The 27,945-nt window shown below is 45.1% G+C and overlaps 1 long non-coding RNA gene across 2 annotated transcripts in view; it reads right to left on the bottom strand.

The window, feature by feature from the left end:
* Nucleotides 1-2,336: 2,336 nt before the first annotated feature.
* The window catches only part of LOC148135814 (uncharacterized), a 40,330-nt gene continuing 14,721 nt past the window's right edge, over nt 2,337-27,945 (bottom strand). For both annotated transcript variants that reach the window (XR_015754869.1, XR_015754868.1), the window contains exons 3-4: nt 27,819-27,901; nt 2,337-3,080 (exon numbers count right to left, since the gene is read on the bottom strand). This is a non-coding gene — a long non-coding RNA (uncharacterized LOC148135814). The remainder of the gene's footprint in view (nt 3,081-27,818; nt 27,902-27,945) is intronic.

The raw sequence follows: 27,945 nt of genomic DNA, 5'->3' as shown, positions 1-27,945 counted from the left end.
TTAGATGTAATCTGTGAATCGCCCACAAATGTGCAGCTTTACTAGATTGACCATGTTAACATGGCCTCAGGTGTGCAGGTTCGGCGAGTTGGGTTAGCCATGATAAATGTGGGGTTATAGGGGTAGGGTGGGAGAGCAGGTAATTGCAGACTCGATGGGTCAAATAGCCTCTTTCTGCACCAATGGGATTCTGTGTATCTAACTAGTTGTGATTGTCATCACGTTTTCCTCATGCCAGGTTCATTCAACTCAGGTACACATGCTGCCTTGATGTTTCTGTGCGTGCTCACTCACTCCTTTCCTTCTGTTGTACAGCAATTTCACACTGTATATGAAGGTGAGAATGAATTTGTAAATACAAAATCTCCAACCAAAACCCCTCACAGGTCAGGACCTGTTTCTGCTGCTGGTGTTGCTCACAGGGAACAGGAAAATAAGATTCAGTCATGCATCTCACAAGGGCGGCACGGTGGCACAGTGGTTAGCACTGCTGCCTCACAGCACCAGAGCCCCGGGTTCAATTCCCGCCTCAGGCGACTGTGTGGAGTTTGCACGTTCTCTCCGTGTCTGCGTGGGTTTCCTCCGGGTGCTCCGGTTTCCTCCCACAGTCCAAAGATGTGCAGGCCATGTGAATTGGCCATGCTAAATTGCCCGTAGTGCTAGGTTAGGGGTATGGGTGGGTTGCGCTTCGGCGGGGTGGTGCGACTTGTTGGGCCGAAGGGCCTGTTTCCACACTGTAAGTAATCTAATCTAAAAAACGGACACAGAGGTTACAATCACCATGAATGGCTAAACAGCTTAAATCTCTTTTCTCAATAAAAGTGGGAGGCTGAGAGGCACCTGGTACAAGCATGAAGCTTTGTGCCCATGTTTTCAGAGAGTTGAGGTTGAAATCATTGGGCTGGAAGCATGTTTCATTGTCCCAGTATATCAAAGGTGCTATCTAAATGTGCATATTGATTTATGTCTATCTGTCTGTGATAACAATCAGATGGACAGATCAGTGCCCGAGTGTTTTCCCACATCCCTGATTGTGAAGTGAGGCAGATTCAATCTCAGGTGCCTCACCACTCACTCAGTGATTTATCCTGCCTGCTGATACACCAGCGGGTTCACATTGGGTAGGAGCTGTTTCCCTCTCTGTGTGACAAGGGATTTGCTGAATCTTCAACATGACTGAGAGCCCAGTGAGTAGTCACAGGGAAGTGATCACCCACCTGCTCCGTGTGGGGTAGAGTTCACACATCACTGCAGGACTCTGATTCTGGAGTTACTGTCCATCAGAGTCAGGACTGGACCTTGTCCATGATGACACTGTTGGAGTATTGATGTTGTTGTTGTTAATCACATTAACTGGGCTGGAGTTGACTGAATTTATATTGCCACTTTCTGAACCTCAGAGTGTCTCTCTGGGCACAAGGCTCCTCAAAAAGCCATGTGACAACGAGCAGGGATCGTCTGTTTTAATTTAAATTGTGATTGTACCATGGCTGCTTCACAGCATCAGTTACAAGGTTGGAGTCCAGCCTTGGTCAACGGCCAGTGTGTAGTTCTCTCATTCTCCCCATGATAGTGTGGGTCCCCTCCAGGTGCTCTGGTTTCCTCCCACAATCCAAAGATGTGCAGATTAGGTGGATCAGTCGTGCTAAATTGCCCACAGTGTCCAGGAATGTACAGACTAGGTAGATCAGCCATGATAAATGCAGTATTGCAGGGATGGAGTGCACTGGCTGACATGTTCTTCAGGTCGTCGGTGGGATTTGATGGGCCAATGGTCTCCTTCCACACTGTTGGGATTCTATTCTATGATTGAGAATAAAGTAGGCTGTCCTTGGAGAAGGAGCATGTGGTGTGTATCAATACTTTCGATGCCTTTAGATAGAGGTGGGCACCACAGGGGATACAGTGCTTTATCTCCACCGCTTCCCCCTCCCCCCTTCAAATCTACTTTGATTTATTTCCTTCCCAGTCTGTCACTTGTAATGGTTTGCTTTGCCCATGATTGGCTTTGTTTATAAATATTCAATTGGTTGCACAAATGGTTTATTGCTGGTGATTATATGTTAACAAAAAGAAAAATGATGTAATGATGATTTTTGATGGTGGGAAGGTTGCTCAGCTGTGTGTGATAACACTTCTGGGTAGGAGAAATGGGGAATAAATAAAGTCTCACAGCTCACAGAATGAGAACTGAAAAGCAGTTAAATCAAACCAAAGGTTCAGACAGGGAGGGAATATTTCCCTGGAGTTTGAGTAACTGGAAAGTGATGGTGTCCGGGGGAAGACAGGATTTTGTTTTACAAAAGATTAAAAGTTTTAAAACTGTTATATTCTGACAGATCAATTTATTTTCTTTAATTTTATTTGCTGTGCAAAAAAAACTTTTACAACATTTTAAAACCAAAATTTACATACCATCCCTCACTGAAAACTGTTGTGGAAGTGCAATCTCCTGGAGAATCCCTGCCCACTTCTTCCTACCCGGGCTCCATGACTATATACATACCTGGGAGATAGCAGCAGGAGGAGACCATTCAGCCTTTCAATCCTGCGCCACCATTCAATGGGAAACAGCTGACCATCCAGCTCAGTCTCCTGTTCCTGCTGTGTTCCAATCCCCTTTCATGGCTTTACCTCGAAGAACTATAACTAAGTCCTCCTTTGGTTTCACTGCCTTTTGTTCCAGTGACGTTGCTGTGTTACTGTGTGGGTGTACGCAGGAGTAATGTGATGGTGCTGCCTCCTGGAGGATGCACTCAGCATCCCTCTTCATCCTGCAGTAACATCAACTGGGTTTCAGCAACTAGAGATAGAACCCATTTCCAGGATATGGGCATCACTGACTCAGCCAGCACTTATTCCCCATCTCTAGTTACCCTTGAGAAGGTGGTAGTAGGCTGCTGTCTTGTACCATTCACAGTCCATTTGGTGCAGATAGACCGACAATGCTGGGAGGGAGAGTGTTGCAGGATTTTGGCCGAGTGATTCTCTATCTTTGGTTCTTCAAATGTTGGTTAACTTTATCACGATCTGCACACGACTTTGAGATTTCAGTCTGCAAATCTTCACCATCTAGCACCCTGCATAAAGAAATATGCACATATTATAAATTCAGAATAGACTGTTTCTCTACTTTCTCTGGAATATCTTTTTTCTTTTCTTCCCTCAAAGCTGTAACCCTCCAGCCCACTTACTCTCTCCCACCATTCTGACTCTGCTACCCCCAAATGTACACCCTCCACATTCTCATGGAGTTGCTGATAAACAGATCTATGCCACCACTTCCCGTCCCTGGTTAGACTCTGCACCCTTTCTGGGTTCACTTCCTTTCCCTTCAGTTGCTGCAAGTCAGTAATGTAACAGCAGAATGAAACAAAAGGAAACAGAAAGGGAGGTGGCAAATCCTGGACAGAAGAGGAACCTTCAGTCTGGGAGAATGGGTCACATCCTTCTTAGTTCCCTATTAGTTGATTCCTAGCATTACAATGAATTGGGGATGGAGGGTGGTCCTACATTGGTGTGGTGGCACTTTGACACTCCAACTGATCAATACTATAAGCAGATGCATTCCTCCTCCAGCCAATCACAGTGTGAAAAACTTTCCGCAAATTATACTAACCCAAAGCACATCTCCAATACCCGCCCACAATCTGTACATGCACAATGCTGGGTTTCCCCGCACATGTGTGGTCCTTGCCTCAGGGATTGTGGGAGTTGTAGTCCCCATGAAGCCACTGGAGCCCTGTCTCTGGAAAGTGAATGAAAAGTGTGGACTGGAGGGTGTTGTGTGTAGGATCCCCATTCAGACACACAGAACATATGGACTGTCACTGAGTTTTACTGAGACATCTGCTTCCACAACCTGATTTTCTGATGTAAGGAATATAGTTTCAGCCAACTGGGGCGTGGGATGGTTAATAGGAGGAGCAGGTTTTAAGCAGAGGTGGCTCAATTGTTAGCATTGCTGACTCACAGCGTCAGGGACCTGGATTTGATTCCAGCCTTAGGCGACTGTGTGGAGTTCACACGTTCTCCCGATGTCTGTGCGGGTTTCCTCTGGGTGCTCCAGTTTCATCCCACAGTCCAAAGATGTGCCGGTTAGGTGGATTGGCTATGCTACATTCCCACAGTGTCCATGCGTGTGCAGGTTAAGCCATTAACCATGGGAAATACAGGGAATGGGTGAGTCTGAATAGGATGGTCATTTTTGGGTTGGTGTGGACCACTATAGGGATTCTATTCTATTCTCATGAAGAAGAATGTACTTACCTCAACGTGCTGTGAATCTGTGGGAATTCCCTATTCAAAATGCGGTGGACGCCAGGATAATGAGCAAATTTAATGCAGAGATACAGATGTTTAATTTGCAATGAGTTGAAGGGTGAGAGAGAGCAGGCGGGAAAATCCAGCTGACACCGAGGTGAGCTTAATAATCATGGTATTAAATGGTGGAGCTGGTTCAAAGGGCTGTATTGCTTCTCCTGTGCCCAATGCTTATCTTCTTTCAGTAATAACTGGAAAGCTGAATCCAAAACTCACCACCTTCAACAAAGAAGATTTTCGGAAAATGCAGGATAGTCAGGTGGATTAGCGTTCCAAACTTAGTGCGGAAGCATGTAGGAGATAATAATTTTGCAATTTTAAACTGAAGGGAGTTAAAAATCACACAACAGGTTATAGTCCAACAGGTTTAATTGGATCATGATGAAGGAGCAACGCTCCGAAAGATAGTGTGTTTCCAATTAAACCTGAAGGACTATAACCTGGTGTTGAGATTTTTAAATTTATACACTCCAGTCCAACACCGGCATCTCCAAATCATGTAAACTGAGGGGAGACAGTGATGTATGGTTTTAGACTGTGTCGTACTATTCACACCGTCCAGAATACTTTGTTGAGAATATCTATCCCGTACTTTATGACAAAGCCAAGGTCTCTGACAATGAAAACCAAAACACCGAGGTAACATAGCCTCACCTTGTAATCTGATGAAAAGACTTGTGATAAGTCTGGTTGAATTTAGAATATAGTTGGAAAGCGGGAAGATTAAATCCAATCCCAAGATCCTGTGCTTAAACAAAGGAGACTACAATAGGATGAGGCAGGAGTTGGCTAATGTAGACTGGAAGCAGAGTTTAGGGTGGGACAGTTGACAGACAGTGGAGGAATATCAAAGAATTTTTCAAACTGTTCAGCAAAAGTATATATCAGTGAAAAGGGAGGACTGTCGGAAATGGTGTAATCTGCCATGGGTGGCTAAGGAAATAAGGGAGTCTATCAAATTGAAATTGAAAGCATACAAATTGGCAAAGACCAAGGAGAAACTAGGAGATTAGAAAAACTTTAAAGATCAACAGAAAGCTAGATGGGATTGGGGGAGAAAAGTGATCAGTAGCTATCCCCAGGGCCAGAATAGCAGTTTACACTGCGAGAGGGGAACCTATTGTGTGGGGAACATATGGCCTCTGTAATTGTTGAAGCACTTAACTGTTACCATAGAGATAATCCTGATCAAGTTAAAAATCACAGCACACTCCAAAAGCTTGTACTTCCAAATAATCCTGTTGGACTATAACCTGGTGATGTGTGGTTTTTAACTTTACCCACCCCGCTCCAACACCTGCTCTTCCACATCAGAATCCTGACAGACAGCCCCACTGAAACTGAAGTGCCTGTCAGATAACTGACTGAGCCACAGGGGCGTGGGGGAGGGTATGTGGTTTAACCACAAAGTGCTGAGCTGAACTCTACTTTTTAACTGCCATTGCCATAGAGCTAATACTGAGAGACAGCGTCCATTCAAAACCACAAACCACAAAGGTATAAGAATGGGAGCGGCACATCGGACAGGCGGGGAGTTACCTGATGCTGCCTGGAGGTGTTCTGCATGTACACTATCCAGGTAACTGCCATGTCTCATCAATAAAAGACTCAAAGAAGACCTCTCAGAGTTCTGTACCTAGTTATTCCTATTCAGCAGGATTTAGGAATATGAGTACACAGCAGTCAGTCTTCACAGTGGTGGATACGAAGAACATGCCAGTAATTGTCAAGGAGACTGAGGAAGGTGAGGACCTAGAAATAACTGTTATCACGAGAGAGTTAGAGCTGGGCAAGCTAATGGATCTGAAGGTGGACAAGTCTCTTTGCTCTGATGGAATACATCCCAGGGTACTACCAGAGATAGCGGGAGAAATAGTAAATATACTTGGAGTCAGAGTCCTACAGCAGATACAGGCCCTTTGGCCCAAACTGGCCCATGCCGATCAGAATGTCTATCCACGCTAACCCCATTTCCCTGCACTTGGCCCATCTGCTTCTGACCCTTTGCTATCCATGTATTTGTCCAAATATCTTTTACAAGTTGTTAATGTATTCACCTCAATCATTTCCACTGGCAGCTCAGTCCATATACATACCACCCTCTGTGTAAAACAGTTGCCCCTCAGGTTCCCTTTCTTAATTTATCCTCTAACCATAAACTGATGCCCTCCAGTCCTTAATTTCCTGAAAAAAAGACTGAGTGCATTCACCTTACCCAAGCCACTCATGATCTTATACACTTCCAGGAAACATCCCCCCTCTGTTTCCACTGCTCTAAACAAAAAAAAAACTTCACTTGTCCAACCTCTCCCTCTAACACAGACCCTTGAGACCTGGCATCATCCTTGTAAATTTCTTCTGCAAATTTTTACAGTTTAATAACTGAAACCTACCCTGCATTCATCACATTTCCAGTGTTTCCCCACGGCATTGGAACTGACGTGACAACGCCAATGGATTACAAGCCATGATCGATAATTAACTCCTTTACAACAATCCCGTTTTCCTAGTATTTTCAATGCTGCAGGTATCCTTGTGTCTTTCTGGTTGCATAATTAATTTACAACTTGTCCTCATACAAAACAAATCTGTAGCTTAATTGTTCCTGGGAAATGTGCCATGTTTTTCAGATTTTTAAAAGCAAATGAAATCTCTCTCCACAGTCACCACACTAACATGGACTTGGCTGTGTCTCAGTAATTTTTACAGACACACTGACATTTGAAATATTCGCCCACGGACAGAATACACACCTTTCCTTCCACATGAAAAGGTCAATGATATTCAGATCGGCACTGATCAAGTAACCATGAAAACGGAAAAGAAAGTTCAATTTGAATTTCTCATCCACAAATCCACCCTTTCAGAACCCTACAATAGAGAAAACAGGTCACCACCGCTAACACAAGAATGGAAATTCATAAGACAATTATAGTATTAAATTGTAGTTTCTTTGTTTTCCCCCAAGCTTTAAATCTCAGTCTCACAATTGCTCTCTTCTATGAACTGAAATCCAAACCAATCTCCTCACTCCTTCCCTTCACACCCAGTTCTAACACTCTCTCCTCTCTTTTAATTCAGTTTCCTCGCTCCTGTCTGCAGACTAAGAACCAATAAAAAGGGCAGCACGATGGCACAGTAGTTAGCACTGCTGCTTCACAGCACGAGGGTCCCAGATTCGATTCCAGCCTTGGGCTCATTCTCTCCGTGTCTGCGTGGGTTTCCTCCGGACGCTCCGGTATCCTCCCACAATCCGAAGAGTGACAGTGCAGGTCAGGTGAATTAGCCACGGTAAATTACCCATAGTGTTAGGTGCTTTAGTCAGAGGGAAATGGGTCTGGGTGGGTTGCTCTTTGGAGGGTCAGTGTGGACTGGTTGGGCCAAAGGGCCTGTTTCCACACTGTAGGAAATCTAATCAAATCAATGAGTCTGACTCAGAGCCTCCCGGGTGTTGGTGAATCCTCCCCCCACCTCCCAGGGTGTCCTTCCTGGTCAGACCCACATTGATTTTTCCCCCCAATCTGGAACCTCTTACTCATTTCCCCCACTCCGAACTCTGATGAGAACCATCCTGCACACACTGGCCAAATCATATCTGGTTGAACTAAAATGAAACAGATTAGAACTCTAATTACAGGCCGACCCCTGTCCCTCTCCATAACATTCCTGAATCTTCACAAGAGTTCTGATAACTTTCTGCAAAATGCTTCCCCATTGATACTTTGACCATTCGTCAGGATACCAGGGGAGGGGCCATTCCCCTGGGTCCTGCTTTCAGAGGGAGGAAACTGCCAATGACAGATTAACCCCACACACCCACAGCCTCCCTCCTGGCACTGACCCGCCCTGCACATACGCCAACAATTGGCCAGCACCACGCCCGTGCACTTGTCTCCCCTTCTACAGCACATGCTCCAGATCACACAGGAGCCTGGGAGACTGACAGCAGCTGCTGCCCAATAGGGTGGAGGGGGCAGGGCTGGAGATTGTCAACAATGAATGAATGTGGAGGACACTGGGGGATGGACAGGTCAGTGAGGGACAGGAGCAGTGCAGCAGCAGGAGTGGATCCTGGACAAACTGAGCAATGGGAGAGTCTGACAGGAGAGAAACTACAGGAAGGTTCTAGTTAGAGGTTCAGGCAGGGACAGCTGGGAGACCGTATGGCCTGGTGGCTTGGGCACGTTTTCTAATCTGCCTCTTCAAAGCCGCTGTTACCAAACCCTGAACCCGATCCTCTTGGTCCACAGGTAAGGACACTACCACCATTTCTTGATGGGGTAATGGAAAGAAGGAAAGATGTTCTCAATCTCACTCACATGGAAACTCCATGAGCTCCTCCCACTTACTGTCTATGGTGGGGATGGAGGAGACAGAGCAGGTGGGAGGGGGTTAGGGACATAGGGACTGCCTTTCAAAAGGAACTCACCGGCATTAGTGTTATTAACAAGACTCAACACAGTCACTAACACAAAGCTGGTGGACGTGAACTTTATCCAGAACATTAACACCCATAACTGGGTGACACAGACCCCAATGGACAGAGTTAAGTCCTGGATATTAATAACGGCTTTGTGTGTGAGAAATCACGTCTCATGAACTTGGGTCAATTTTTTTGAAGTAACAACAAAGAGGATTGATGAGGGCAAAGGAGTGGAAATGATCTACATGGTTGTCAGTAAGGTGTTCAACAAGGTTCCCCATGGGAGACTGGTTAGCAAGGTTAGATCTCATGAAATACAGAGAGAAGTAGCCATTTGGATACAAAACTTGTTTAAAGGTAGAAGACAGAGTGTGGTGATGGAAGGTTGCTATTCAGATTGGAGACCTGTGACCAGTGGGGTGTCACAAAGGATCGGCGCAGGATTCACTAATTTTCATAACTTATATAAATGATTTGGATTTGAATATAGGAATTAATGTTAGTAAGATGACACCAAAATTGGAGGTGTAGTGGACAGTGAAGAGGATTACCTCAGATTACAACAGGATCTTGATCAGATGGTTGAATGTGCTGAGGACTAGCAGATGGAGTTTAATTTAGATAAATGTGAGGTGCTGCATTTTGGAAAAGCAAATATTAGCAGGGTGTATACCCTTAATGGTAAGGCCCTCGGGAGTGCTGCTGAACAAAGAGACCTTGGAGTGCAGGATCATAGCTCCTTGAAAGCAGAATCGCAGGTAGATAGGATAATGAAGAGGGTGTTTAGTGAGCTTCCCTTTATTGGCCAGAGCCCTGAGTATAGGAGTTGGGAGGTCATATTGCGGCTGTACAGGACATTAGTTAGGCCACGCTTGGAATACTGCGTGCAATTCTGGTCTCCTTCCTATCAAAACAATATTGTGAAACTTGAAACGGTTCAGAAAAGAATTACAAGCATGTTGCCAGGGTGGGGGATTTGAGCTACAGGGAGAGGATGAATACACTTTTTTTCCTGCAGCATTAGATGCTGATGGGTGACCTTATAGAGGTTTATAAAATCAGTAGGAGCATGGGTAGGGTAAATACACAAGGTCTTTTCCCTGCGGTGGGGGAGGAGGCACGATGGGTGATGGGAGACAGGGGGGGGGAGACCGAGGGTGGAGGGTGACGGTTAGTTTGTAGATCTACAACACAACCCTTTTCCTGTTTTCTCCTCATCCACTTCAATCCCTCTGAAGGGCTCAGAACAAGTCTACAGTCCCTGGAAAGTCGCGTTTCACGGTGATCAAGTACTGAAGGTTGCATTTGGGAGGCGGACCTTTATTGGTCTGTGCACTTATCAATAAATGGACCTGGGTTCAATGCCACTGTCCTGGGTTCATGTCTGTGGCCACAGACGCGCCTGTCTCTGACACTGACTAGTGGATACCCTGTCACGATAGCTCTGCCGTTCTCCATCCTCCCATTCTGTGCAGCGGAGCTATCTGTAATGTCATGAATCTGGCTGTTGATTTCCCCTGAGAGGCCACCCCACCCCTCCCCCCCCCCCCCCCCCCCCCGATAGAATCCCAAGCGGTGTACAGTATCTGTTTGAGAAGGGGAATGATCATTGTGGAGTCCTGCACTTCCTTCCTGAGCGTTTTACTGGATCTGATGGTCACCCATTCCCTTTCTGCCTGTGTCACCCTCACCTGCAGTGTGACTAACTCACTAACCATGCTGTCCATAACATTCTCAGTATTGCTCCACAGTGAGTCCACTCTCAGCTCCATGTCTGAAAAACAGTTTCCCAGTAACTACAGATGGGCAAACTGCCTGCACACATAACCGTCACGGACAATGGAAGCGTCCCTTATGTCCCACATTGTGCAAGAGGAGCATACCACGGGTCGGAGGTCTCCTGTAACAACATTTCACTACATTCATCTAGTTACTCCCATTAAGAGAATTTAAATGAGTGAGCAACCTTCCTTCACTTCAAACATGCCCATTATAATAAAAAAATTTACTTAAGCTGATATGTCGTACTTTTAAAAACTTACATACTCCGCAGTTATCACTGACAAATTGACTATTCCCATTGGGACTGTGAATTTCTGAATAGCCTGAAGTAAAACGGAGTTTCAGCTTCATCTTCTCCCTGTCTCACCTCACTCTGTTTACATCCAACTCCAAAACACTCTCATTGACCCAAGCAGCCCTCACAGTGCAGCCCTGTCAATTTCATTGTCTGCTCACATATACACTGCCCTCAGCCTCCTGTACCGTTCCAATGCATCTCAATGGGAGCTCAGGAACAGCATCTCATCTTTCAATTCAGTACTTTGTAACCCCAGAGTCAAAATGGACTTCAGCAGTTTCTGAATGAGCAGACAGATGTCAGAATCTGTAACGTTCCACCTGAAATGGTGCTGGAATGAGTCCACAAGGAATTTCAATGAGAAATTTGCAGGGAATTGGAAGTAGGGAGTTTACAGGTTAACATCATGAAGTGGATGATTGGGACTAAATCTGACAGTTCCTGCAAAGAGACGAGGCGTAATATGGATAAATTTGTGCTCTCTCTCAGGCCAATACCTCCTTCCACAGCTACAGGGCCAAGAATTAAACACATACCCAAAGGGTGATGCAACCATAAACTTAAACATCGTTCTGCTCTTTGCTTGACAAAAATATTGAAAATATTTTCCCACAGAACAGACAAATCTTTCTCCTTTCACAGTTAAATGCCAATGATATTCAGATCGTGATGACTCTGTGGACTGTAGAAACTTGCTTTTGAGATCCCAGTCTCAATTATTCTCAATTAAGATCCTATAAAATGAATTCACAAAACAAAGCTCATAGTCAGTGCAGGATGAATAGTGAAGGCAAACACTTCTTTTGGTATGTGTTGGTTGCTCCTCTTGAAATCACACCGCCCCCACCCTGGAACAAGACACGTGCATGCTCCTTGCTGTACCTTGGCCCCAGATAAAGATGGCAGCCATAACCCAGCACCTCTCACTGCCTGAAGCCCAAGCCATCTTCCACTTTGCTGCAAACGTGGGACCAGGAGTTTCTAATTCAGACTAACGACCTGCACAGAGTGTAATTCAACTCTCCCAGTCTACACTGATACATTTCATCCAGTTTCTGTTGCCACTCTCCTCTTTCCCATTTCCGCCTCCTACACACACCAAGGGTCATCACGAGTCCAGTGACCCTTCCTCAGAACCGATGGCAGCTGGGAAAATTAGAATCCCCACAGGAAACAGGCCCTTCGGCCCAACAATTCCACACCCACCCAGACCCATTCCCCTACCCTATTACTCAACATTTCCTCGGACTAATGTACATCCCTGAACACTACGGGAAATTTAGCTGGGCCAATTCTCCTAAACTGCACATCTTTGGACTAACGGAGATAAGGGTTAAATAGGTGCGGACAGAGGCCAAAGAGAGACTGGAACATTTGGAAAGACAAAAGAGTGGATAACGATCCGGCTGGGAGGGCAGAAAGCTGTTAATGGAGGAGACAGGAACCTGGTAGCATCTCAGTAGCGGTGGTGGAAATGGCGGCTGATGATCTACGTTCTGATGCAAAAAAGACCCGGAGCATCCAGTTGCCCCCCACTTTAACACACAAGGCTGTTCCCAGGCCAACATCTCTGTCTCATGCTTACTGCAGTGTTCCAGTGAAGCTTGATGCAAGCTGGCAGAACACTTCAGAACATACCAAATGGCCTCCGATTTCAAGGACTGCAATTTCCCCTCCCGTGAATCTCCTCCACGTCCCACACCACTGCCCTTCGCACCCACACCTCCAACTGCAACAAGGATGGAATCCCCCTAGTCCTCACCTTCCACCCAGATACAATGCATCATCGTCTGCCATTTCCACCAACTACAATCAGACCTCACCACCAGAGATATATTTCCCTCCCCACCCCTCCCACATCCAACCGAGATTTTCCTGCACATCCAAACACCTCACCTTTTGTGTCCTTTGCTCTCGATGCGGTCTCCTCTACAGTGGGGAGTCAGGATGCCAACTTGTGGAACATTTCAGGGAACATGCACCAACCAAACCCACCGCCCTGTGGCCAACCACTTAAGCTACCCCCCTCTGCCGCCACGCTGCCAAGGACATGCAATTCCTGGGTGTCATCCACCCCCAAACCCGAGCCACCAGACGCCTGGAGGAAAAACACCTCATCTTGCACCTTGGGACCTTTCAACCACACGGCATCAAGGTTTCCTCATCTCCTCTCCCCCACCTCATCACAGATTCAACCCTCCAACTCGGCACTGGCCTCTTGAATTTTCCCACCTGTCCATCATCCTTCCCAATTATCCATTCCACCCTCTCACCACTACCCCATCTACTGGATTAGTGGTGCTGGAAGAGCACAGCAGTTCAGGTAGCATCCAAGGATCTTTGGAATCGACGTTTCGGGCAAAAGACCTTCATCAGGAAGGGCTTTTGCCCGAAACGCCGATTTCAAAGCACCTTGGATGCTGCCTGAACTGCTGTGCTCTTCCAGCACCACTAATCCAGAATCTGGTTTCCAGCATCTGCAGTCATTGTTTTACTACCCCATCTACATCTACCTAGTCTCTTCCTAGCTCCATTCCTCCCAACCCCACACACCTCCCTATTTATCTCTCAGCCCGCTTTCCCCCACTCCCACATTTCTGATGAAGTGCTTATATGCCCAATATGTCGATTCTCCTGTTCTTTGGATGCTGCCCGAATTGCTGTGTTTTTCCAGCGCCACACTTTAACACAAGCTGGAAGAACAACACCTTATCTCCCACTCGGGGACCCTGCAATCCTCTGGCTTCAACATCGAATTCAATCATTTTAGGTCCTGAACTCTCCCACGTTCTAGTTTCTTTGCCCCCTACCTCACATACCAGGCCTTGGTATTACAAGGCCTGCTATTACACACTACCTATGGATAACCACTAACAGTTTCCATAAACAGCTATTCACCCTCCCCCCCAGCCAAATCGTTATCCACTCCTTTGTCCAACTGCTCCAATCTCTCTCTCTTTGGACTCTATCCCCACCTATCATTTACTCCTTAAACCCTACCTTCTGCATATAAACCAATAGTTTTTTCTCAGTAATATCAGTACCTGAGGAAGCGTCACCAGATCCAAAATGCGAACCGATTTCTCTTCACAGATGCTGTCAGATCTGCTGAGCTTTTCCAGTACCTTCTGGTTGTTGTGTGTGATTTACAGCATCCACAGTTCTTTTGGTTTTAATTTACCCCGAGTATTTTTTTCAGGTCTAGCAGACTGAAACAGTGTTTATCACCCCTCCCAGTCCACACTAACTCCATCTCCCTCCCAGTCGCTTCACACTCACCGAGACCCCTCCCCCCTCACAGTGACACTGCGCTTGCAAAGCTCATGGTCAGGTGTTGGCCCGCTGGACCCATCCCGCATTCACTCCCATTGGCTGGAATATCACTCCAACTGTCCTACTCGTCTGAATCTGTGTCAATCAGCCAGGCTCCATTGTGACATAAGTGGTGGGATCCTCCCAGATGCATCAGAGGCTGAGGGATAACCTCAAATGTTTATTAAATCATGAGGGGCATGGGTAGGATAAATAGACAAGGTCTCTTCCCTGGGATGGAGCAGTCCAGAGCGAGAGGGCATAGGTTTATGATGAGAAGCGAAAGATTTAAAATGGATCTGAGGGGCAATTTCCTTCACACTAGAGTTGGTGCGTGGATGGAATCTTCTCTCGGGAAGTGGGGGAGGTTGGTACAATTATACCATTTGGCATCTGGATGGGTATATGAATAGTAAGGGAGTAGAGGGATATGTGCCAAGTGTTGGCAAATGGGACTAGATTAGGTTGGGATATCTGATCGGCATAGACCAGTTTAACCAAAGAGTGTGTTTTCATGCTGTACATGTCTATGGCTCTGCCCTGTGATGAGCTTCATAATTCACAGTGAATGGGACAGTATCTCAGAGCACAGGGGCTGGGGGCTATTCAGCCCAATGGGGCTGTACACTCTCCCTCTGGAGATGGTGCCAGTCAGTCCCAACTCACCTTCCATTTGGACATAGCCCTCCAAATCCTTCCTTTAAAAAGGAAAATTGCAAATTTGTTTTGACAATAACTACTGAATCTGCATCCAGCTGTCAATCAAACTGTTCCAGATGCTCAGAACTTACTGAGTAAAATATTCTTCACATTTTTACCCTGCATTATTTGCCAGTTACCTGAAAGTAGTTCATAAAAATTGTGATAATGTTAATAATTTCTCATGCTGTCTCTCTGTAAATTAAATTTCCTGCAAACAATTCTGCTCCTCGTTGAAATCACTGCTTAACCCTCTCAGCTCCAAGGAGAATTTTCTGACCTTCTGCTAACTCTCCATAAAAGAGAAACCGATCTTAATTTTAAATTTTTAGTGTCATAGAAATGTACAGCACAGAAACAGACGACTTGGTCCAACTTGTCCATGCCCACCAGATATACTAAATTAATCTCATCCCATTTGCCAGGACTTGGCTCATATCCTTCTCCAACTTGCCTGATCACATATCCAATCAGATGCCTTTTAAATGTTGCAATTGTACCAGCCTCCACACTTTCTCTGGCAGCTCATTCCATACACATACCATGTTCAGCTTGAAAACATTGCCCCTCACATCCCTTTTAAATCTTTTCCCTCACACCTTAAGCCTGTGCTCTCTGGTTTTGGACACACCTAACATGGGAAAAAGACCCTGGCTGTTCACCCTAACCATGTCCCTCACGAGTGTATCAACCACTGAGGTCACCTCTCAGCATTCGATGCCCCTGGGAAAACAGCCACAGCCAATTCAGCCTCTCCCTATAACTCAAACTCTCAAACCTGGCAACATTTTTGTGCATCTTTTCTGAATCCTTTCAAGTTTCACAACATCATTCCTATAGCGGGGAGACCAGGACTGAAAGCGGAATTCGAGAAGTAGCTGAATCAATGCCCTGTACAGCTCCAAAATGCTCCTATACTGAATACAAAACACCTTCTTCACTAGCCTACCTAAGATTCCACTTTCAAGGAAGTGTGAACCTGCATTCCAAGGTCTCTTTGTTCATCAACACTCCCCAGGAACTCCTCATTAAGTGTGCAAGTCCTGCTCTGATTTGCTTTTCCAAAATGCAGAACCTCATTTATCTAAATTAAACCCATCTGCCCCTCCTTAGCCCATTTAATTGAAGTCCCATTGTACTGCGGTAACCTTCTTCACTGCCCATTACACCTCCAATTTTGGTGTCTAGTGTAAACCTACTAACCATACCTCATATATTCACATAAAAATCATTGATATAAATGACAAAAAGCAGTGGACCCAGCACCCATCCTGACAGCATATTTCTCAGTTGTTGGGTTGGGTAAGTTGTTGGCATGGACGGTATGGACTGAAGGGTCTGTTTCCATGTTATACATCTCTATGACCTTCATTCTGTATCTAAATATCTAGTCCTCCCTGTATTCTACAGTCTCAAACTTGCCAACCAGACTGTTACGTAGAACCTTGTGTCTTCCTGGAGTCCAAGTTAGTGACTTCCGTATACAAAGCCATGCTGCATCTCCCTCATCACTTCTTGCCTTTCCAATTACATGTAAATCTTGTCCTTGAGAATCACATCCAACAACTTCTGTGCCACTGATTTCAGGCTCACTGGCCTATTGTTCCCTGGCCTTTCCTTCCCATCTTTCTCAAATAATTGCGCCCATCTTCCAGCACCTCACCTGTGACTATCAATGACACAAATATCTCAGCGTGGGGTCCAGCAAACACTTCCCTAGATTCCCACAAAGTTCTGGGTTACACCTGAGCAGGTCCCAGGGATTATTCCACCTTGCTACCGTTTAAGACATCCAATACCCCCTCCTCGGTAATATGGACACTTGTCACGTTATCACTATTTATTTCTCCAAACACTCTCGCTGCCACATCCTCTTTCAGTAAAAGAATCTCATATAGAATCTCTCCCAGCTCCTGCGGTTCCACAGACAGCCTTGATGATTTTTGCGGGTACCTATTCTCTGCCTGGTTACTCTTTGTCCTTAGTGTATTTGTACAATTACTTTGGATTCTCCTTAAACCTATTTCCAAAAGCTATCTCATGTCCCCTTTTTGCCCTCCTGGTTTACCTCCAGTATACTCCTACTGCCCCTACACTCCTCTAGGGATTCACACAAACACAGCTCTCTGTACCTGCCATATCCCTCCTTCATTTTCTTGACCAGGCCCACAATTTCTCTCGACAGGCAGCATTCTCTACCCGTTGGCCTTAACAGGAACATACTGTCTATATACTCTCATTGTCGCAGGCCTATGGAGGCAATGGCAGATGAGGATACAGAAGCAATCATTCTCAGTTCAGAGGTAATGTTGGGAAAGATAACAGCCTAAAGGTAGATGGGTCTCCTGGCCCCGATAGAATGCATCCCAGGGAAAAAAGGAGATGGCGGGGGGGGGGGGGGGGGGGCAGGGAATAGCAAATACAACTCGTTATTTGAAGATACGACGAGCACGTTGGACAAAGGGTACTCGGTGGATGTGGTGTACTTGGATTTCCAGAAGGTATTCGACAAGTTGCCACACAAAGGCTGCTGTATAAGGTAAAGTTGCATGGCATTGTGGGTAATGTATTATCATTGATACAGGATCAGTTAACCAACAAAAAGTAAAGAATGGGGATAAATAGGTGTTTGGATTACTGTTGGCACTACAACTGTTTATAATTTACACAAATGTTTTGGAGTTGAGAACCAAGTGTACGGTGTCAGAGTTCACATTTGATACAAAGATGAGGTAGAGCAATGTCTGCAGAGGCCACTGTCAGTCTGCACAGGGATACAGATAGGTTAAGTGAGTGGGTAAGGATCTGGTGGATGGAGGACAATGTTGGGAAATGTGAGGTTATCCATTTTAGTTGGACTAACAGCAAACTGATGACGAAATGGTGAAAACGTGCAGCATGCTGCTGTGCAGATGGAGCTGGGTGTCCTTGTGCATGAATCACAGGAAGTTGGTTTGCAGGTGCGGCAGGTAATTAAGGCAGTGAAGGGAATATTGTCCTTCATTGCTAGAGGGATGGTTATGCTGCAGCTGTACAGGGTGCTGGGGAGGCCACACCTGGAGTACTGTGTACAGGTTTGGTCCCCTTACCTTAGCAAGGATGTACTGGCACTGGAGGGAGTACAGAGGAGGTTCACTAGTTTGAGTTGGGAGTTGAGAGGTTTGGCGTATGTGGAGAGATTGAGAAAACTGGTTCTATAGTCATTGTAATTTAGAAGAATGGGAGGTTGTAGAGGAAAAAATAAAATTATGAAGGAAGTAGATAAGACAGAAGCAGGGAGGTTATTTCCACTGTGGACGGGTGAAACTAGAGCATCACCTCAAAATAAGGGAAGCAGATTTAGGACTGAGTTCAGGCGGAGCTTCTTCAGCTAAAGGGTTGTGAATCTGTGGAATTACCTGCCGAGAGCAGCATTTGACGTTATCAACTTGAATGCCTTTGAGGCAAAATGTAGATTTGTGAACAGGAAAGGAATAAAGGGCTATGGTGAGTGAGCAGGAATGTGGAGCTGAGGCCATGAATAGATCAGCCCTGATCTTGTGGATGGCAGAGCAGGCTTGAGGGGCCAGATGGCCTACTCCTCCTCTTATTCCTTATGTTCTCATGTTCCCACTTTCGAGCCGTCCCTTTCCCTGGGAATAACCTCCCACAAACAAATTTTGAAAGTGCTTGCCTTGTGCTGTGAAAATTGGCCTTTGTCTAATTTAGAACCTTAACTTTTAGATCTGGTCTATTATTTTCTGTAACTATTTTAAAACTAATAGAATTATCAGAGAATCCCGACAGTGTGGAATAAGACCATTCATCTCATCACATCGACAGTGACTCTCAGAGCTGCCTAACCTTCCCCTGCAACGATGCATTTCCCAGGGCCATCAACCTACACATCCCTGAACACTGTGGGCAATTCAGCCTGGATAATCCACCCAACCTGCACATCCCTGAACACTGAACAATTCAGCCTGGATAATCCACCCAATCGACACATCCCTGAACACTGTGGGCAATTCAGCCTGGATAATCCACCCAACCTGCATATCCATGAACACTATGGGCAATTCAGTCAGGATAATCCACCCAACCGACACATCCCTGAACTCTGTGGGCAATTCAGCCTGGATAATCGAACCTACCCAGCATATCTTTGCACTGTGGGAGGAAACCAGAGTACCCAGATTAAACCCACGCAGACAACCACAATAAGGAGATCATCCCTTCCTTATTTCCCAGTTCCACCCAAATAACTTCATTGGACGTACTCCCAGGAATGTCCTCCATAAGCACAACCATAATGCTGTCCCTAATCAAAAATGCCACTCCCCCTCCTCTTGTCCTCCTTTCTATTCTTCCTATAGCATCTATACCCGGAGACATTAAGCTGCTAGTCCTTTCCATCCCTGAGCCACGTTTCTATAATACCCATGATATCCCAGTGCCATGTTCAAACCCATACCCTGAGCTCATTTGCCTTCCCTGTCAGGCCTCTTGCATTGAAATAAATGCAGTGTAACTGCTAAATCCCACCTTGTTCTGTGACTTGCCCTTGCCTGCAATGATTATTTGCCTTCTGATCTGTACCAGCCTCAGAGACACCTCTTTTCTCACTATCTATTTGCGATCACACCTACTCCTCGCAGGTTTACTGCCTCCTGAGTAGCATTAACAAATCTCCCTGCCTCGATATTAGACACCTTCCAAATCAGGTACAATCCATCCTTCTTACGCAGGTCAACTCTACTCCAGAGTTGATCACAATGATCCAAAAATGTGAATCCTTTTCCCCTGCACCAGCTCCTTAGCCACCTCCTCCTCCTCTGTAATATGGAATTTTTCAAGATGTCACCATTTTTTCCCCACATTCTACATCTCCCATGTACTTCTTCACAGTAAACACTGATGCAAAATACTTGTTTCCCTATCTCGCCCATCACCTGCAGTTCCATACAATGGCTGCCTTGCTGATCTTTGAGGGTCTCGATTTTCTCCCTAGTTAGCCTTTTGTTCTTCATGTATTTACAAAAGCCCTTTGGATTATCCTTAACCCTATTTTCCAAAGCTATCTGACGTCCCCTTTTTGCCTCCTGATTTCCCTCTTAATTATACTCCTACTGCCTTTATACTCAGAGGATTTTTGGATTGGAATAAATGCAAAATATTACATCTTGATAAAACAAACGAAGGCAGGACTTACACTCATTAAAAGTAAGGCGTTGAGTAGTGATATGGAACAAAGAGACCGAGGGCTTCCTGTCTTTGAAGTTTGTGTTAGATGTAGACAGGGTGGTTAAGAAGGTGTTCAAGCACACTTACCTTCATTGTTCATACCTTTGAGTATAGGAATTGGGATGTTATGTTGAGGTTGTACAGAATGTTGGGGAGGGCTCCTATGGAATTCTAAACCCAGCTCTGGTTGTGCTGTTATAGGAAGGATATCATTAAATCGGAGCAGGTTCAGAAGAGATTTACTGGAATGTTAATGGGAATGGAGGGATTGTGTAATAAGGAGAGGCTGGGACTTTTTTCACTGGAGTGTAGGAGGTTGAGGGGTGATCTTATTAAAAGGTTTATGAAATCGTGAAGAGTGTAGATAAAGGTGAATGGCCGGGAGAGATGGGAATTCAAAATTTGGGTGCATTCATTTTGAGAAGAGATGAGAAAGATTTGAGGAAAGACATTAGGGTTTGAAAAAAAAAATACACGCGTGGAATGAACTTCCAGAAGAAGTGGTAGTTGTGAATACAATTATAATATTTATATACATTCAGATAAGTACATAAATAGGAAATATTTGGATGGATGTGGACCAAGCGGAGGCAGGTACAATTAGTTCAGTTTGGAATTATGTTCGGCATGGACTGGTTGGACCACAGGGCCTGTTTCCTTGCTGTATAACATTAGGACTCTAATTCTCACTGTCTCCAAATTCCTCCATCCTCACAACTCTCCCGATCACTGTCACCTCATCCAGCCTCACAACTCTTCCTTATTTATATAATTCCCCTCCAGCCACAGAACGCTCCCTATCTCTAATCTCCTCCAGTTTCTCAAATCTCTGCGATATGTGCCTTTCTTTAATTCCAGCCTTAAGGATACCCTCATTCACTCCGATTGGTTGGAAGACAAACTGGTATGCCTGGTCCTCCAGTCCCACCCTCTGCCTCGTATTGGCCTGTGCTGACATCAATCACTTGAATCTCATTGTGAGGTGAGTGGTGGGATCCTCCCTCTCTCTGCCCTGGGATGAGCTTCATCATTCACAGTGAATGGGGCAGTACCACAGAGCATGGGGCTGGGGGCTATTCAGCCCACTGGGGCTATACTCTCTCCCTCTGGAGATGCTGCAAATCTGACCCAACTCCCCTCCCATTTGCCGATAGCCCCACAAATCTTTGCTTAAAAAGTAAAATTCCAAATCTGTTTATGAATAACTGCTGAATCTGTGTCCAGCTGCCATTCAGACTGTCCCAGATGCTCAGAATTTACTGAATAAAATAATTTTCACATATTCACCCTGCATTAGTTGCCAATTACTTTAAAATAGTTACTAAAATTGTGACGTTGTTTAGAATTCCTCTCTCTCTCTGCAAATTAAATATCTTGGAAACAAATCTGCACCTGGTCGAAATCACTGCTTAACCTTCTCAGCTCCAAGGATAATTATCTGTGCTTCTGCTAGCTCTCCACAAAAGAGGAACACATCATATTTTCATTTATTAGTGTCAGAGACGTACAGCACAGAAACAGACCTTTGGTCCAATTGGTCCATGCCAACTAGGAATCCTAAACTAATTGGGTCCCGTTTGCCAGCTAGTGGTCCGTATCATTCGAAACCCTTCCTATTCATGTACCCAATCGGATGCCTTTTAAATGTTGTAATTCTATCAGCCTCCACTACTTCATCTGGCAGCTCATTACACACATACACCACGCTCAGCTTGAACACGTGGCCCCTTAGATCCCTTTTAAATTTTTGCCCTCTCAACTTAAACGCATGTGCTCTTGTTTTGGACCCATCTAACTTGGGGGGAAAAGACTCCAGGTGTTCACCATATCCATGCCCCTCGTGATTTTATAAATCTCCGTAAAATCACCTCTCAGTCTTTGACTCTCCAGGGAAATTAACCCTGGCCTATTCAGCCTCTCCTTTTAGCTCAAATCCTCCAACCCTGGCAAAATCGTTGTAAATCTTGTCTGAACTCTTTCAAGATTCACAACATCCTTCCCAGAACAGGCAATTTTGAACTTAAAACAGAATTCCTGAATGGCTTAATCAATGTTCTGTCCAGCCACAATATGACGTCCCAGCTTCTATATTCAATGCATTGACCAATAAATATAAGTGTACCAAACACCACCTTCATTAGCCTTCCTACCTGCAACACCACTTTCAAGGAACAATGAACCTGCACACCATGGTTTCTTTGTTCAGCAACACTCCCCAGGATTTTACCATTAAGTGCATACGTCCTGCCCTGATTTGCCTTTCCAAAATACAACAGCTCATATTTATCTAAATTGAACTCCATCTGCCATTCCTTGCTCCATTGGCCCATCTGATCAAGATCCTGTTGTATTCTGGACTAACCTTCTTCACTATCCACTACACCTCCAATTTCGGTGTCTTCTGTAAACCTACTGACCATACCTCATATTCACATCCAAGTCATTTATTTAAGGACCCCATATCCATTCCTGCAGCACACTGCTGCTCACAGGCCTCCAGTCCACAAATCAACCCTCCGCCGCCTACCTTCAAGCCAGTTTTGTATCCAAATGCCTGGTTCTCCCAACATTCAATGTTATCTAACCTTGCTAACCAGTCTGCTCAGTGTCCATATAGACAACGTCCACAGTCTGCCTTCAAAAAAACTCAATCAAGTTAGAGAGAGAGAATTTCCCCCACACAAAGCCACGCTGACTATCACTAATCATTCCTCGTCTTTCCAAATACATGTAAATCCTATCCCTCAGAATCCCTTCCAACAACTTGCCTGCCACTGAGTCAGGGTGACTGTCCTTTTGCTCCCTGGCCTTTCCTTACCACCTTTTAAAAATAATGGCACACGTCTTCCAGCACCTCACCTGTCACAAATGATGATATAAATATCTCAGGGAAGGGCACTGCTGTCACGTTCCTAGCTTTCCACAAATTTCTGGGATACACCTTGCTGCGATTTAAGACATCCAGTACCACCTCCTCTGTAATATGGACACTTTTCAAGTTATCACTCTTATTTCTCCAAACTCTCTAGAACAGAATAGCATAGTATATCTCCCACCTCCTGTTGTTCCATAGATGGCCTTGTTGATCTGTAAGGTGTCCTATTCTCTGCCTGGTTATTCTTTTGTCCTTGATGTATTTGTAGAATCTCATTGTATTCTCCTTAAACTATTTCCTAGAGATATTTCAAGTCCCCTTTTTGCTCTCCTGATTACCCTCGAGTATATTCCTTTAAAAACGTGATCCTGTACTCCCAATTCCTCTGCTTCTGCCATATCTGCTCCCAGCAGAAGCAATTCCACTCCGGGACATCCCAGAAAGGTTTCCTATTTAAAGGACCACATCTCCCTTCCACGTGATCAACAATACCCTTCAATGCATATCCTCCACTTCTTGCACCTTCGCCTTTACACCACCCCTCCCACCACAAGAAGAATATAATCCACCGGTCCTCACTTGCCACCCCACCTTTCACCAGATACAGCGCATTAACCTCTGCCATTTCCGCTACCTACAGTCAGACCCCACCACCAGGAATATATTTCCCTCCCCAGCCCTTTCTATGTTCCGCAGAGACCATGGGAATTTTGGTGCTGATGTGCTGTCCTACGGATACCTCAGTCACTCACCCTGCCAAATGGCCAAGTGATATTTTCGCTAAACGGATAATCTAGATACCCAGATAACGTTCTGGAGCCCTGGGTGTGAATCCTACCACGGCAGATGGTGGAATGTGAATTCGATAAAAATTTGGAATTAGGAATCTATGAAAGACTATGAATCCATTGTCGATTGTTGCGAAAAAAAAACCCATCAGATTCACTAATATACTTCAGGGAAGGAATCTGCCATCCTTACCAGGTCTGGCCTACGTGTGACTCCAGACCCACAGCAATGTGACTGCCCTTTGGACCCAGCCAGTGACACCCTCATCCTGTGAATGAATAAAAAAGGTCAAGTCTTGTATACAACCATACTATTCTTACAGATAAGTGATGTCTTCATAAATTTGCTTCTCAATTCCCCGCTGACTATTGGGGAAGGGGTGAGGAGGGGTCAATAGTACAATCCCAGTAAGAAGATCATCCCTTATTTCTCAGTTCCACCTGTATAACTTGCCTCGATGTACTCCCAGGAATACCCTCTTGAAGCCCAGCTGTAATGTTATCCCTAATCAAAAATACCTCTTCTCCGTGCTCTGTTGCCCCCTTTCTATCTTTGCTATAGCATCTATACACCGGAACATTAAGCTGCTAGTCCTATCCATCCCTGAGTCATGCCTCTGTCATTGCTATAATATCCCAGTGCCATGTTCAAAACTATGCCCTGAGCTCATCTGCCCGACCTATCCGGCCTCCTGCATTGAAATAAATGCAGTGTAACTGCTCAGTCCTACCTCGTTCTCTGCCATGCCTTTGCCTGCCTTGACTGTTTGACGTCTGAACTGTACCAGCCTCAGACTTAGCTCTTTCCTCACTTTCTCTTTTGGTTTACCCACATTACTTCACTGTTTTAATGCCTCCTGAATAGCAAAAGCAACTCTTCCTTTCCAGTGCCGGGACAATCCATCCTTCTGATGGAGGTCAATTCTACCCCACAAGAGATTCCAAAGATCCAACAATGTGAACTCTTCTATTCCTATGTCATTGATACCAATAAACAACAGCCCCCCCCCCCCCCCAAATGGTTATTGTCCCCTTTAAGAATATTCTGCTCCCTCTCTGAGGTATCCTTATACAAAAATTACACATTCGAATAATAAACATTACACTCAACAGGTCATCATAAAATAATTACATGACACATTGAATAGACAATAGACAACAGGTGCAGGAGTAGGCCATTCAGCCCTTCGAGCCTGCACTGCCATTCAATATGATCATGGCTGATCATTCCTAATCAGTATCCCGTTCCTGCCTTATCTCCATAACCCTTGATCACACTATCCTTGAGAGCTCTATCCAACTCTTTCTTAAATGAATCCAGAGACTGGGCCTCCACTGCCCTCTGGGGCAGAGCATTCCACACAGCCACCACTCTCTGGGTGAAGAAGTTTCTCCTCATCTCTGTCCTAAATGGTCGACCTCATATTTTTAAGCTGTGTCCTCTGGTTCGGCACTCACCCATCAGTGGAAACATGTTTCCTGCTGCCAGAGTGTCCAATCCTTTCATAATCTTATATGTCTCAATCGGATCCCCTCTCAGTCTTCTAAACTCAAGGGTACACAAGCCCAGTCGCTTCAGTCTTTCAGTGTAAGGTAATCCTGCCATTCCAGGAATTGACCTTGTGAACCAACTCCCTCAATAGCCAGAATATCTTTCCTCAAATTTGGAGACCAGAACTGCACACAGTACTCCAGGTGTGGTCTCACCAGGGCCCTGTACAGCTGCAGAAGCACCTCATTGCTTCTATACTCAATTCCTCTTATTATGAAGGCCAGCATGCGATTAACCTTCTTCACTACCTGCTATTCCTGCATGCTAGCCTTCATTGACTGGTGTACAAGAATACCCAGGTCTCTCTGTACTGCCACTTTGCCTAAATTGATTCCATTGAGGTAGTAATCTGCCTTCCTGTTCTTGCCACCAAAGTGGATAAGCATACATTTATCTATTGTCTATTAACATTTACTGAGATTACCATCTGAATGTCCACCTATAATATCCTGTAATACAAGTTTACAAAATCTGTCACTCTCAGTTCAACTTAGAAACTCACACCATCCCCTCCTCGTGGCCCAGGATTACTGTACATATGACCCTTGAGGACATCAGCAGTCAACTCAGGGGGAAATCTGTGGGTGTCCAGGAGATTCCAACTTGAGATGTTATGTGACTGAACACAACAGTTCTTTGACACATTGGAGAAAATGATCCAAGCGTCAGTGAGATATGGGGAACAAGAATGACTTTCTTTTCTTTCATTCCGTGCTGCCGCTCTGCCTCATCAATAAGACATGGGTGTGAAAGGCTAATGCCTAACGATGGGCAAGTTGTCTCCACCCTGACCAATGGGTATGAGGATCCTCGCAATCACTCCAAACCGTATCCCTAAAAAGATAGCAACTCTGTCTGCTTCCCACTGTCCAGTGCTCCCAGTAAACGTTTGTAAGAATGGGAAGGGGGGATATCTCCTAGAAAAGGCATAACTGTAAGGTCTAAGAGGATTATGAAAAGTGAGAGATGTACAGGAGAAGGGGGCAACAAGTTGCCAAATGGGGTGTAACTTGGGAAAATGGGAAGTTGCTCATTTTGGAGGAGATAATAAAAGAACAAAGTACTATTTAAATGGTGGAAACTGTAGAAAACTGCACCACAAAGGGACCAGGGGTAATTGTTCAGGAAACACAGAAAGCTACCACACAGTTACAACAGGGAATCAGGAAGGGGAATGGAATGTTTTGTTTCAAAGGTTCTCAGTACTAGAGTTTGGAGTATATACCTGAGAGTAACGTGTGTAAGTGCTGGTGACACCACCATATCTGCAGTAATGAGAGCAGTGTTGGACCCTTTAGATAAGGAAATGTGTCACTTTATTGGAGGCATTTCAAGGAAGATTCAATGAGATGATTCCTGGTTTGGAGGGATTATCTTTTAAATAAAGGCTGAAAAGGTTGGGACTCTACTCACTGGATTTTGGAGAAAGAGAGGTGATCTCATTGAGACAGATGGGATTCTTAAGGGGTTTGACAGGATAAATACTGAGAGGATGTGCCCGAGGGTAAATACTGAGAGGGATGTCTGAAACCAGATTCTGAGTCACGAAATCAAGAGTTCTGTTTTGGATTCAAGTTTAAGGCGACACAGACGCGGGTAAGGGGTATCAGTGGCAATGGAGCTGGGGTGAGGTGGAGAAAAGCAAAGTTTAAGAGATTGGAATTCCTGGTGTGATTGTGTGGATATCTGATCAGAAGGTCACCTTGGGGTCAGATATAACAGCAATATTGTGAAGAGTGTCGTTCTGCCTCAGAGAGTTTCCAGTGGGAAGGAGGGGCTCAGCAGAAAGGTAAAGGTAAGGCAATGGGTTTAACCGTGACAATGTTTCATTGGAGGAAACTGCACCTAATCGAGTAGTGGCAATGTGGTAAGCAGTTTGGTAACTGAGTAACAGTGGAATAATGGAGAGGGATGATGGGGAGGGAGAGCTGGGTATTGTCAGTGTATATGTCAAACCTAACACAGTGTTTTTGGACGATATCACCTCCTGGCACTATGTACGTGAGATACAGGAGAGACCAAAGATAGATCGTTGAGGGACACCAAATGCAAGGAATTCAGAAAGGAAAGGGAGAGTGGAGATGGAGCAGGATTTTCCAACAACGGTGAGGTCAAATATTCGTTTTTCACAGAATGGGAGAGAAGGACATAACCAAAAAAGACCAACAGACAGAACAAGGAACAATATATATGAATTGGAGAGGGGGAGTGATGAGGCGGCAGCGGAGGAAAGAGAGTTGGAAAGTGAGTTTAGCGAGATTAGGGTAAAGGATCAAGATGAGCTCTGATAAGGCTTGACAAGAGACTGGAGAAAGATGTAGGTTTAGGACAAAAACCAGGAACACCACGTGAGGCAGTTTGGCTCAGTGGGCTAGTGGGAGGGAGAGAAGCAGCAGATCGGATTATCTTAGTCTTAGTGACAGAGAAACTCCACGTGCTCCTCACTCGTTGTTGGAGGGGAGGATGGAGGAGACAGGATGATGGACAGTGTTTTACAAAGAAACAAAAGCAGGGTTAGTGATATTTAAAATGAGTGAACAAACCTGATGTATTTAGCTTTTATCCAGAATATTAAAACAAATGACTGAAGTCCTGGTTCGAATCCCGTCTTGGCAGATGGTGGAATCTGAATTCAAGAGAAAAAAGTGTTAGGAATCTCCTGATCTCCAT

Source organism: Chiloscyllium plagiosum, unplaced genomic scaffold (assembly GCF_037043375.1).
Source record: "Chiloscyllium plagiosum isolate Xiang-an unplaced genomic scaffold, Cpla_swu_hap1 HiC_scaffold_48, whole genome shotgun sequence".
NCBI classification, from domain to species: Eukaryota; Metazoa; Chordata; class Chondrichthyes; order Orectolobiformes; family Hemiscylliidae; genus Chiloscyllium; species Chiloscyllium plagiosum.
Note: the sequence above shows the minus strand (reverse complement) of the source record. Positions and strands in the feature narration are given on the sequence as shown.